Source organism: Balaenoptera acutorostrata, chromosome 4, assembly GCF_949987535.1.
Source record: "Balaenoptera acutorostrata chromosome 4, mBalAcu1.1, whole genome shotgun sequence".
NCBI lineage: Eukaryota > Metazoa > Chordata > Mammalia > Artiodactyla > Balaenopteridae > Balaenoptera > Balaenoptera acutorostrata.
The window spans coordinates 51,104,226-51,117,648 of record NC_080067.1 but is presented as its reverse complement, the minus strand read 5'-3'; the positions used below and the strand labels follow the sequence as shown (position 1 = coordinate 51,117,648).

The 13,423-nt window shown below is 36.2% G+C and overlaps 1 pseudogene; it reads left to right on the top strand.

The window, feature by feature from the left end:
• LOC103014362 (mitochondrial calcium uniporter regulator 1-like) overlaps nucleotides 1-7,876 on the top strand; it is a 70,209-nt pseudogene extending 62,333 nt beyond the window's left edge.
• Nucleotides 7,877-13,423: the final 5,547 nt, after the last annotated feature.

Below are 13,423 nucleotides of genomic sequence, written 5' to 3'. Positions count from 1 at the left end.
CAGGTGGTTATCCAGAAGGAAAAAAGCCAAATAACTTTTGCAGAAGGTAAGTGGTAGCAGTACAAATGCAAATACAGTCAATAGAAACTATGTATGTATGGTCATTTTCATTTTATATCAATCATTCATATCCTGGAGCTCATATTTACTTTTTCATAATTCTTTTAAAATAAATAATGACTATTTTTGAAGGAAAGCAAAATACCATTTTTTAAAATTCTGTTTTAGAATTAATACTATAAGGCCAACCTTTTATAAAGTATTTTTTAAATTTAATTTTTTGTTGATACTAATCTTAAGTAATTTCAGCCAATATAAAATATATTTCAGAAAGATCTCATTAATGAATACATTTTAATGAAGAATTAATTCTAGAACAATTGACTGAATTTGTCCTATGCAGAGTGGCGTAACTCTGCATTCACTTGCATTTACTTTTTTCCCTTCCTATGTCTAGTGGTGAGAAACCAATAAAATGAGGTTGAATGAAACAGCATTTATATTTTAAAGCCTTGCCAGTCTTCACAATTAGCTGCTTATCATTATGTTTCAAGAATAAGCAAGAAATTTGAAGATACCCAGTGAAATTCCTCCTGTGCTGGCTATTTTCAAATGACTTTTTGATTCTAAAACTGATTAATGTGATGATTTTGTATTAAAACACCCAAAATATGTTTCTTATTTATGTCTATTATGTTAAATAAAGAGACAGGAGAGATATTTCAAAATCAAACTATTTGCTTTGCTGAAGCTCATAACCTATGTTGGATATAAAATTAAGATATAGTAGTTGACTGGGGAAACAGTTTATGATAGCAACTCTAGATTTCTTTACATCAAAAATCCTCACAAATTCAATTAGCAGTTTGTAACAACTTTTTATACTAATTTGGTTGATGTTCTGAAATATATCATAGTTATTACAACAAGGATGTAATTTAGATTACAAAATCATGTCGGTATAGTCAGTGCCTAAAACAGAGCCATGTTTGAACATTCTGGGCTCTGTCTAAAACTGCATCCCGCGATGTAAAATATACCCTCTCTCCTCTCGATCTCTCTCTCTCTCCCCCAGATCTGATTAAGAACTTCTGATAAGGAAATTGGTATAGATCTAGCCTATGATAAAACTTTTAGCAAAGTACCAGCAACATCTCTGTACATCAATGTTATAGGCAGAATTTGTAAACAACTGAAATTATTTCTTTTTTGTACCCTTGGTCAGCCTAATTAAGCATAAAATGCTCAGGCTGACTCCTCTACTAAGTGATAACTTACAATCTCCCACCTTCCTAAATGTTCAAAATTCACTGTTTCCAAACTGCTTGTGGTTTTGTCTTTTGAATCTTTTATTCCTTTTATAAATCTTGTTTTTGCCTTTGTTGTACGAAAATGTCACATATATTGGTTTTCCTTCCTGTAGGTATAGGGTTAATATCAGCTGCTCTGTGGCAACCTGGAGTTTATCGCAGGGGATGCCTAAAGCCATGGTGCTGACCTTGGTCAAACGTGATTGAAACAAACTAAATAATGATTAATATAATCCTATAGTGAGGTCTGAGAGATCAGAGGGCAGGCTGAACCAGCTTGTCAACATTGTTTGTAGAAAATATACACATTCATAGTTTTTACATGGTTTCCATTATGATCTCTTGGTTACTGCTATTAAGCATGGTCATGAAGGCTGATGTTAGCTATGTGACCAGATGGGACTAAGAGACCCCTCCCTGTGTATAGGACTGTGATTGCCTTTAAAACAAGGCATCAAGCGTTTGTCTTGATAGTTGGAAGACAGAATGCATCCTGTGTAGTTGAGAATGGGCCCTGGTAACTCAACAGGGCTTCTCTGATATTTGTCTTTGCTTTATTTCTCTTGCTATACCACATTCTTTTTCTTTATTAAAACATTACATGAGTATACCCTATGGAATCTCATGAGTTCCTTCAATTATCTGACTGTGTAATAGATGCCCCTTGTATTTAAGTAAAAAGTTCCAGATAATTAACTATGTCCTTAAGTTATTCTTCTGCTTAATAAATAACTTAGTTTTCTGAACTGTGCTGATAAAAAACAAATTCATTGTTTTTCATGATACATCCCTCATAAACATCTGAGGACAGAACCTATTAAAGGAGATTTTCTATATATATGCAGAGGGTATCAGCATCTATAGTAGTTGTCACCTTTGTATCAAGAGGTTTCAGGAAAGGGTTGGAAGATTTGTAAAGGCCAAATTTTAAAATAGCTGAAAGATAAGGCTGGTGTCCTTTCTTGTAGTCCATCTGGCAGCACCATTTAAATCCTATCACAAGTATTTTATATAGCTAGTATGGTAAAGATTATTGTGATCCCCATACATTTCTGTACTTTGTGTCTTGTGAAATTGTGAAAGAACATGATATATATATGATATATATAATAAATATATATAGATCAATAGATCAATATATGATATATGTATATATTAATTGCTGTGGCCCAGATCAAAATCCCATAGTTACAGTTTTCTCACAATTAGGTGTGACCTTGGTTCAGGTAGCATACTGATCTACTACAGCAATACTCTGCCCTTTCAGAGACATAAATGATTCTCTGCTTATTTACAGTAGTCCTCTACAGTCTACAGCCTGTGAATTTGACAAGAACACAAGCCCATTTTATATGTCACAAGCCTGTGACATAGCAAAACAACATTTGAAGAAGAAAACTATGGGCTGAAAAAAGCTCACATTGTAGTGCTGGTAGTAGAAAGTTCCAAAGTTTGTGGCCCTCTGCACAAAGACAAGTTTCTTTTAAAAAAATATTTTCTTCAAGAAAAATTTAAGCTGAAAGAAAGTAATGATTTTTTTTTCTCTCTGATAGCTGTTCTGCCTTTATAAACTGAGTGGTTTCACTATCTCTTATTGTTAAAAGGGTCTGTGGGGCACCTGGTGTATTTCTGGGACATGCCAAGTTTTGTTCAGTGTCAACGTTAAGTACCTGGTGGATTGGGAAGGTATGGCAGGGCTTAGCATCCCTCTGGCCATAAGATATGTAACCAGGACACCCAATTCCTAGGGCAGCTGAAAATGACACTTGCTCCGGAGTGTGTGGATAATCATGCCTTTAGCTGAAGCTACATAATAAAAAATCCTTTTAATACAATTATTACAATATTAAATTCCTGTGCCTGTGAACCACTCTGCACAATTCACTCATAAATTAAACAAGGTCATTTGAGAGCTAACACAGACCTCAGAAATTCTGAAGAAACACAGAAACATTAGAGGGGCATGGTTAATTTTGTCTGGAAGAGTTCATTATGAATTAAAGCGTAACAAAAGTTCTCGTACATCTGAGAAACGACACATCACCAACAGCTGCCTCGAGCTGTACTAAAAGGTGGAGTTCAAAACCACCTCATTGTCCCTCGAGGCTGAATATTACTCTTCAGAAGTTAATTATATGCCAAAGAAAGATCACCATCTGTTTCTACCAAATGGCCACCAAACATTTCTTTTTCTTTTCCAAGCCTCATCAGCTTAGGTTTATATAATACTCTTGCCCCCAAAAAATTGATGAGAAACTCACTTTCCTCCAAATCTTTGGAATGATCACTTACCTAAAACTTCTCCTTTTTATTGTTTATCTCACCCAGATATAGATGTAGGAAAGTTTTTGTATTTTTTTTTAAATGATACATTTGTGTTGCTTTAATCCATTATGATATTGGTAATTTGCTGCGGCAGAAATGGGAAATAAATACAATATATTTTATAGAGTTAGTTTCTTTGTGATTGTTCTGGCAATTACAATTACAATCTTAACACAATAAAGTTTGGATTAATATCAACTTAATTTCAGTAATATACAAAAACGTAGCTCCTATACACCTCTATTCCCTCACATATTCCTTGTATTATTATTGTTATACAAATTACATCTTTAAATATTTTTGTTTTTTAAATTAATTTTTTTTAAACATCTTTATTGGAGTATAATTGCTTTACAATGGTGTGTTAGTTTCTGCTTTATAACAAAGTGAATCAATTATACATATACATATGTTCCCATATCTCTTCCCTCTTGCATCTCCCTCCCTCCCACCCTCCCTATGCCACCCCTCTAGGTGGTCACAAAGCACCAAGCTGATCTCCCTGTGCTATGCGGATACTTCCCACTAGCTATCTATTTTACATTTGGTAGTGTATATATGTCCATGACACTCTCTCACCCTGTCACATCTTACCCTTCCCCCTCCCCATATCCTCAAGTCCATTCTCTAATCTGTTTTTTAAATTTGAGTATCAAAATTTTATTATTTTCCTATAAGATATATAATTCTTTTTATTGTTGTTCTTTTTAAGCCCTATCTCTTTTTAAAATAATACTTTTTAAGCTAAGAGATCTAGGAAAGTTGCAGAGTTGGTCAAGATTTTCAGTAGTCTCTCAAGACCAATGTACTAGGTAGAAGTTCAGGATCTTCCTTATTCCAATTAGGGGTTCTTAAGTTTCCTGTATTAGTGATTATATCACATAAATTATTTCATTTATCTGAATCCAAGGCTAACTTTTCTATCTTTTTGCTGGACACCCTTTCATCCAGTCATACACACACATATAATTCCTTAAAAACCACTAAGACCTTTCTTGGGCTATTTCAACTTTTGGAAAATCTATACCCTTGAATGGTTAGAAAAGTTTTATTACTCTTTTAAAGTCTAGGAAAATAAAACTGAATTTTTGAAGTTTTCCAAGATAATCATAGGGGTACCTTTTTTGCACTCTCGTAGCATATAACTGTGGACAATTATAGCTGATGCTAATGCTAAAATAATAGATAAAATTTATTGAATACTTATTGTTAAGCACAAAAAAACATTATCTCTTTTTAATTTTAAAGATAGTATTATTGAATAGCTAAACTTATTATGTGTGTAAGTGGTAATGCTACCATTTTAATCTGGGTTTATCTGATTTTTAATAATCCTGTACAGTGTCCCTATGTAACAGTTCCTATTACACATTATTTTGAAAATTTATTTCAACAGACTGAAGTAGACTAAAATCCTAGAGCAGAAATCTTATCTATTATGGTTGACTACTAGTTTTTAAACTATTGCTGGACAGATAGCTTATACTTAATAATTAACAAATGAATGAAAGAACAATGTAATTGATTTCAGCAGTACCAGAGAACGAATTGAGTATTTCATTTGCAAGAGTTCATTTGAAAACAGGGTCATTCATGGAAGCTTTAATTCTAACATCAAAATGTATTTATTATCTTTGTGTTCTTTCCAAGATATTAAATTCTACATTAATATACAAAATAAAAAGTATTTTCTTAGGTAATCAATTTATGACCATAAAAGGTTTTAAAATTATTATTGAAACCATGAATTATTTCAGTCCCTAAACTGGAAGATTAGACAAAGAAGCAGAACAGTATATGCTTAGCAATGTAAAATTGAGGTCTTAACCATTTGTGGTCATTGAGACTTTTCAAAGGAAAAAACAAAAACAGTTTCAAAATCCTATGTATATTCCAATTCGTGAAATTTCCTTCTACTCAACTAAATTTCTCCTGAACTTTCAAATCTTCAAATGGAATTACTTCCTGTGCTCAGCTGTCGAGAAATTTGCAGTATGGCATTATACAGCTGTCAAAATCCACCCACGGGACCTGATTTGGCAGTTTACACAAGCAAAACTTCTACTGACACTAGGGACAGTTACCATATTTAGCATTTGTTGGGAATGTAGGAAAAGAATTGCTTCATTTGGAAAAATCTTCTTAGAAATTATTCTACACGTAAAAAGGGAAAATATAAGAAGAATCAACTGTGCTTTTCAGAATATATTTAAAAAAATCAAAACCCAGAACACATTTGTTTTAATTGCAAAAATTCATGAAAATACTAAAGATATTTTTATATTATACCTTATAGTCTAGTCAAATATCAATAATAACTTTCTTATAACATGCTCTAAAAAAAACAAAGCAAAGTAAATGACTCTTTGAATTTGAAGTGAGTCCTGAAACAAAACACAAATCAAAGCAACCACTTTTGAAATACATTCAGGGGGAAGGGTTAAAAGAAATGAAAGGCTAGAAAGCTATTGTAAAATTTTAAAAGAGAAAATGGTGAGTCAGCAACCTTATAAGTAAGTCTCTACTCAAACTTATAACTCTTCCTTACATTTACAACAAGATAAAGCAGGTTTATGAGGCTAAATGTTGACAGAGAAAAAAGTTTTCAAGGTAAAGACTTCGTGGGGAAGTCTCGATTCTGAGAATAAAGTGGAGAGGTTTTATCACACAGCACTGTTAACATCACATTGGCCTGAAAAGAATTCGCTGATGGAAGATCAGGTGTGTCAGAATTCTTCTCCCTACTTCCTCTGTTTGGAGAAGTAGTAGATTTGGCCAAAACGGAAACTGAGAATATCGTATCCAAAGATAGTGAACAATATGCTGGGAATTTTGCCCAAAATGAAGATGAGTGTGGTGTGCTCTCCCTTTCATACTGTAAAGGCATAGTGGAGAGGCAGACTGCTTACTCTTCTCTGACAACACCCTAGTCAGTGAGACCTCCAGTCTACATTCCACCCACATCCCTAGATAGCCAGCAGACAGCCTTTCCTTCCAATGAAATACACTTAAAATAACTTTTGCAATTAATATAGTCCTCTCCTAATAATTTGAACACAAATCCAAGAACTGTCAGACACTTAAGGAGTACCAGCAACAAAAAACAAAGATTCAACATTTAAAAAATAAAACAACATTGGAACCCACATTCCCCACCTTGCCAATCCCCTTTACAATACATAAGCTGGCCTTGCCCATTCCCAAGTCCAACCCTCCAGTCCTGACCTGGATCCCAACTCTCTGATGTACTTAGAGATTTTGCTCTTGAAAGTATCTCCTTTCCCTACTGAATAATGAATTTCCCCCTCAGTTATATCATTCCCCTATACAAGCACACTGTAATATGCCTTACTGCAAAACAAAACCAAAAAACTCCCTGGGACTTTTTATCTTCTGGGCAAATGCTCAGTTTCAATTTAGAACCAAACTCCGTGAGAGGCTTGTTTGCTTCCTATTCTCTAAACAGCCAGTCCAATCAGGCTTTTAGTACCACCATGTCTCAAAGGTCATCAATTGGATCTGCATTACCAGCCCCAAAAGACTATTAGGACTTGAAGACTGGGAACCCTGTAGATAGGCAGGGACACCCAGCGAATGCCCCCAGAAAATAGAGGCAAGTGGTGGCCTAAATTGTGCCCGTCCTGTCTGGTGCTGTCTATGCAGCTTCCTGGTGGTGGCGGTGGCAGCTGTAGCTCTTGCTTCCTCCAAGACAGCTAATTCCTCTGTCAGTCACTACACTAGAGCACAAAAGGAGAGCTGTCACCTCTGGGAGGAAGAAGCTCTTCTTTGACACCCATACCTTAGTGTGTTTACTATTCAGCAAGCAGAAACGCACCTTCATTCGAGTGGATCATATATGACAACAAGGATGTCATCTACAAAGATGTGATCACCGAAATGCAGCAGATGGCTCTTCAGAAAATGTCTGGGATTGCTACTCTGAAAAAGGATATGATTATTTTGGAGAATAGTAAGTTTTTAGCCCACAAAGCAGAAAATGAGAAAAAAATAAAACTTAAATGACGTCAGTTAAAACAGCAAGTAATGGATGAAGTGATCAAAGTCCAAATAGATAAAAAATTAAACTTCAGTCTAGGAAAGAGTTGCATTAAAAATGTATTCACTGAATGAAAGGAAGCTACATGAAACGAGGAAAAAGTTGGTAGCATCACATGCCCAGCAAGGTGGGGCTCTCAACAGACAGGAGTGACACTGAGAGTGTTGGCCTTAAAACCTTGTAGATTCATGCAAACTTTATCATACTCAATATTTATCAACCTGTATTCACATGCTTAACACTAGCTCTGAGATTATATTGGCTATGGGTATAATACAGTTCCTATTTAAAGAATCTAAATACTAAAAAGTAGAATACTGTCTTTTTTCCCTTCATTTCAAAGTTTAAACTTGCTTTTGATTTTATGCAAATTATGAATATATAACCAATGAAAAGATGCCATGAACTTCATAACAATCTCTTTTCCATTTGGTTGGCTTTATGGTGCTGAATGTTGCTGGACAATATTCACTCAGCTGTACAGTAAACTTTACCTCACCAATGGTGTGCTGCAACAGTAAATACTTGTATTATAATCTGCAATTTAACGTAATTTGCGCATATAGGCTTTGGGTGCTCCATTTAGAAGACACAATGCTTTTATTACATGAACCATTCACACTAAACAAGAACTCCAAACTCTCTTACCCAATGCCTAACATCAGCTATTCCCTGTACCACATTTTTGGTTTCAGGGTATTTTATTTCAACTGTAGCTGGTTGGTGTGATTGATCTCCAGTGGCCTTGGCCTGTAGTGGCTTGAAGCAGGGTTTTCGTTCCTGGCCAGAGATTGAGGTCAGGTCATGATGGTGAGAGCACCGAAACCTACTCACTAGACCAGTGGTCAGTGACAAGGGCCTGGCCCTTCATCTTTGCAGAAAAGAATTCCCACAAAGATGGAAAGTAGTGAAACAAGTAAAGTGTTTATTAGGAGAAAAAGAATACAGTACGTGTGGATAGACACACTGGTGGACTAAGAGAGAGAGTTGCGCCCTCATGGTAGTTTGAATCACGTATATGGGGCATTTCTTCCGGGTTTTCTTTGGCCAATCATTTTGATTTGCCTGGTTCAGAGTTCATATTTGGTATATCTCAGGGTCCTCCCACATGTGCGCACGCATCTCTCAGCCAAGAATGGATTCCACCGAAGAGGCCTATGGGTAGGTTGACATCACTTACTATGGGGTGGTGCCCCCTCTTTTTTTGACCTCCATGGAGCCTTTCTGCAGAGAATGTGTAGTCAGGGAGGTCTCCTTGATTTCAAGAATGAGGAATATGTGGTCTCTTGTCTTTTATCTGGGCAGGGTCCGGCCTCCTCCCTCAATTGTCCTGCTATTCTCATCTTGGAGTATCGGTCCACAGGGAAGGAATCTCTAATTGCTTTCCCTTGGCCTGCGGGGTGAGGGTGGGGCACCTACCTCCCGCCTCATGATGATACAGCAGGATTTCTGCAACCAAAGTAGTTTTTCCCTCACTGTCGTAGTAAATTATTCTTATGGTTACTTTTTATGTACCTTCCAGTAAAAAAAATTTAAATGTTGTTGCCTAATAAAATATTCAAACTTAAAAGCTTTTGCACAGTGAAAGAAATCATAAAATGGGGAAATCTACTGACTGGGAGAAGATATTTGCAAATGATACATGTGATAAGGAGTTAATATCCCCAATATATAAAGAGCTCATACAACTCAGTATCAAAAAAACAATTTTAAAAATGGGCAGAAGACCTGAATAGACATTTTTTCCAAAGAAGACATACAGATGGCTAACAGGCACATGAGAAGATGCTCAACATCACTAAGAGTTAGGGAAATGCAAATCAAAACTACAATGAGATATCACCTCACACCTGTCAGAATGGCTATTGTCAAAAAGTCAACAAATAATAAATGTTGGCGAGCATGTGGATATGGAGAAAAAGGAACCCTCCTACACTGTTGGTGGGAATGTAAATTGGTGCAGCCCTCTGGAAAACAGTTCCTCAAAAAATTATAAATCGAACTACCATATGATGCAGCAATCCCACTCCTGGGCATACATAATATAATGGAGAATATTCTTTTACCTCTTTTAAAACACAAGATTTCTTTCTCCTGCCAGTGATTTTAGAAGTATGCCTACTGTCCATTTGTGGAATTATACACTAGAAAATTTGTGAACCTTGCTCGATGGCTAGACAGAAATCAAAACTCTTGCTGGGCTACTCTGCCTTATAAGGATTCAGATCATTTTAAACATTAGGTAATAGCACTGAGGAGGCAAAAGACAAAACATCTGCAACAACTTTGGTCCTAGCACACAGGGAAATTAGCCATAGCTTGATACTCAAAATGTATCTTTCTAGACACAAATGAAAAACATCATTGCCAAATGCCTAAAACAATATATCAGATGAATAAATGTGTTTGTTTTTCCATTTCATCCAGTAGTCAGTCTTCATTCTTGCTGAGGGCTCTTCTGCTATCTAACATTTCTCTTTCCTCCATCTGTTCCCCACCCTCTATCTTTTTTAAAGCTGCACTAACACCTTTACATTCTTACTGCTTCATTAATAATCATGACCTGTTTTTGTGTGTCAGGGAGGAAGAAATTTTTCTATACCTTTTTAGGTTCTTCTGGCTGGTCTAGGATTAATTTGACATGAGACAGATTAACAGAAAAAAAAATCAAACAAAAGTTTAATAACCTGTATACATGGGAGAGATCCAGAAAAACTGAGTAACTTGCCAAAATGGCTGAAGACTTCACTTTACATATTTCCTTCAGCTAAAGACTAAAAACGGATATTTAGGGTGGAGAGAGTCAGTTATGGGAGGTTGCCAGGAAAAGCACAGTAAAAAATGGGGTAAGGTTGTTAATGCAGATTTAATTCACTGCCTTCTCCATTGATAAGAGTTTCTAGAGGTTTGGTCATCCTCCTCTTCCTGTTACAGAGAGGAATACACTCTTGCAAATGGAGATTCCTCTTATAAATGTAAGTGATTCTTACAAAAGGATCATTCCCACTTGATTTGCAGAGTTTCTCCCAGATCTGCTGTTTCTTAGAAAATAACCAGCTTAAAAAATTAATATGCCAAAGAGATGTATTTTGGGGTGGCAAATTCTGCTCCCCTACATGTATATGTTCTTCATTAAAAGCACTAATTTTTATTTTGGCGCTAGTTTCATTATCTTAGATTGGTTTTCAACTTAATATCTAGCAAAAATGAAACCTGAATGTACTCATTTTTTCCCTTAACTATACTAAGTGCCTTTGCTGAGAAATCACAACACTTGAGTCAAAACAGAAATGTTGCTGAAATTTATATCTGAACCTTTTAAAACCAGACCCCTGATAATCAAGAGGTATAGTTGTTGTTGCATAATAAATGGGTGGGTCAGGGTGGAATCAGTTTTCTTCTAGGTCATCACTTGGACACCTCTTAATACCCTTTGCCTGCTTTTGATGATAAATAGACAAGTTCAGCGGTCATGGCCTAAGAATGGCATAGTGGCCAGTGGCTAACAGCCCTCAGAGAAGAGAGTTTGAGGTTATAGACCCCAGAGGTGCTAGCTGAGAGTGAGGGGAATCTAAAATGGATAGTAAAGATAAGTAAGAAAAAGTCTAGTTTTGACTGTGGCCTCAAGACCAGCTATCATGACAGGTGCTGTAGTTTGTCCCACCAAATTCCCACTTGTAAATTTCCCCCAGGATAAAAAGCCCATCAGAATCCTGTAGTTGCTTCTTCTAGAAGTTTTTATTTAAAAAATGTTTCCAGGAAGTGCAAAGGGGGCTGTCATTGACACTGTGACCCACTCTTTGGATGCCCCTTCAGTAATTACCTGAACTTATTCCCCCAGATGTGACAGTACTCCAGGCTGAGTGCCTGTAGCTGTAGAGCTTTCCAGGAATTTTCCTCTGCTAGAGACATCTCATTCTTGGTCATGCTGCCTTCCGGGGGGAGACTATATCCAATGACTGCTTGATGTGGACAGCACAGAAAATTTTTTCCTGTCGGGACTAATAATTATTTCTGTTTTTAATTTAGTTCATTAGCAACCTACAGGGATAAAATATAAGTTTAGAATCTGAACTTAGAAAACATAACCTATCTCTCCTCCCAAAAATTAGAAGTCTGTGACCCTACAGAATCCTTATAAAACGTAATCTGAGAAGATGTAATACAAATATTGAGTGTAATGATACATAACGTTTTAGAAATAGTAAATTTTAACTCTAGGAACTATTGGGGAGCTTGCCCAATAGTTTGTTCTTTTCTCACAACATTATTTTGCTACACCTTGTTTCAAAAGAAACTCTGAAATAGAAATCAGTCATTTACAACTATCTTTGCTTTAATTGGTATAATAGTGGCACTCAAGTAAAGGACAGTTTTGTTTTACATAGGATTATGCTAGATTAAAAGGAAATGTGGATTTGTTTTTAATCTCACAGCTTTAGAAGTAGCATCAGTGTGTATTGAGAAGAAAGGCTGGGAAAGAAAGGCGGTAGGTTGTACTGAGGGAGCACAGAGCAGGGATAGCATGTGGTAATCTTATGTATATATTCACCTGCCAACTGATGAGGGGAAAAGTGCTTGGCCTACCTCTCTTAGGTTAAGAAATGCAAAGTAAGTGAACCCCAGATTAATGGCAGGCAACGCAACAGATTGGCTGAAGCTGACAAGTACAATGTTACTCGAATGTAATGCAAAGTTTAAAAGTTCCGCATATAAAAAAGCGTATATGCAGAATCTAAAAAAAAAAAAAAATGATACAAATGAACTTATTTACAAAACAGAAACAGACTCACAGACTTAGAGAATGAATTTATGATTACCAGGGGGGAAGGGTGGTGGGGGAGGGATAGACTGGGAGTTTAGATTTGACTACTTGGCATATACCCTGAGAAAATCATAATTCAGAAAGAGACATGTACCACAATATTCATTGCAGCACTATTTACAATAGCCAGGACATGGAAGCAACCTAAATGTCCATTGACAGATGAATGGATAAAGAAGATGTGGCACGTATATACAATGGAATATTACTCAGCCATAAAAAGAAACAAAATTGAGTTATTTGTAGTGAGGTGGATGGACCTAGAGTCTGTCATACAGAGTGAAGTAAGTCAGAAAGAGAAAAACAAATACCATATGCTAATGCGTATGTATGGAATCTAAAATAGAAAAGGTACTGATGAACCTAGTTGCAGGGTGGGAATAAAGATGTAGACCTAGAGAACCGACTTCAGGACACCGGGTGGGACGGGGAAGCTGAGGCGAAGTGAAAGTAGCATCAACATATACACACTACCGAATGTAAAATAGATAGCTAGTAGGAAGCAGCAGCATAGCACAGGGAGATCAGCTCGGTGCTTTCTGACCACCTAGAGGGGTAGGATAGGAAGGGTGGGAGGGAGACGCAAGAGGGAGGGGATATGGGAACATATGTATGCATATGGCTGATTCACTTTGTTGTACAACAGAAACTAACACAGTATTGTGAAGCAATTATACTCCAATAAAGATCTATTAATTAATAAATAAATAAATAAATAAATAAATAAATAAATAAAATGGATAACCAACAAGGACCTACTGTATAGCATAGGGCACTCTGCTCAATATTATGTAACAACCTAAACAGGAAACTAATTTGAAAAAGAATAGATACATGTATATGTATAACTGAATCACTTTGCTGTACACCTGAAACTAACACAACACTGTTAATCACCTATACTCC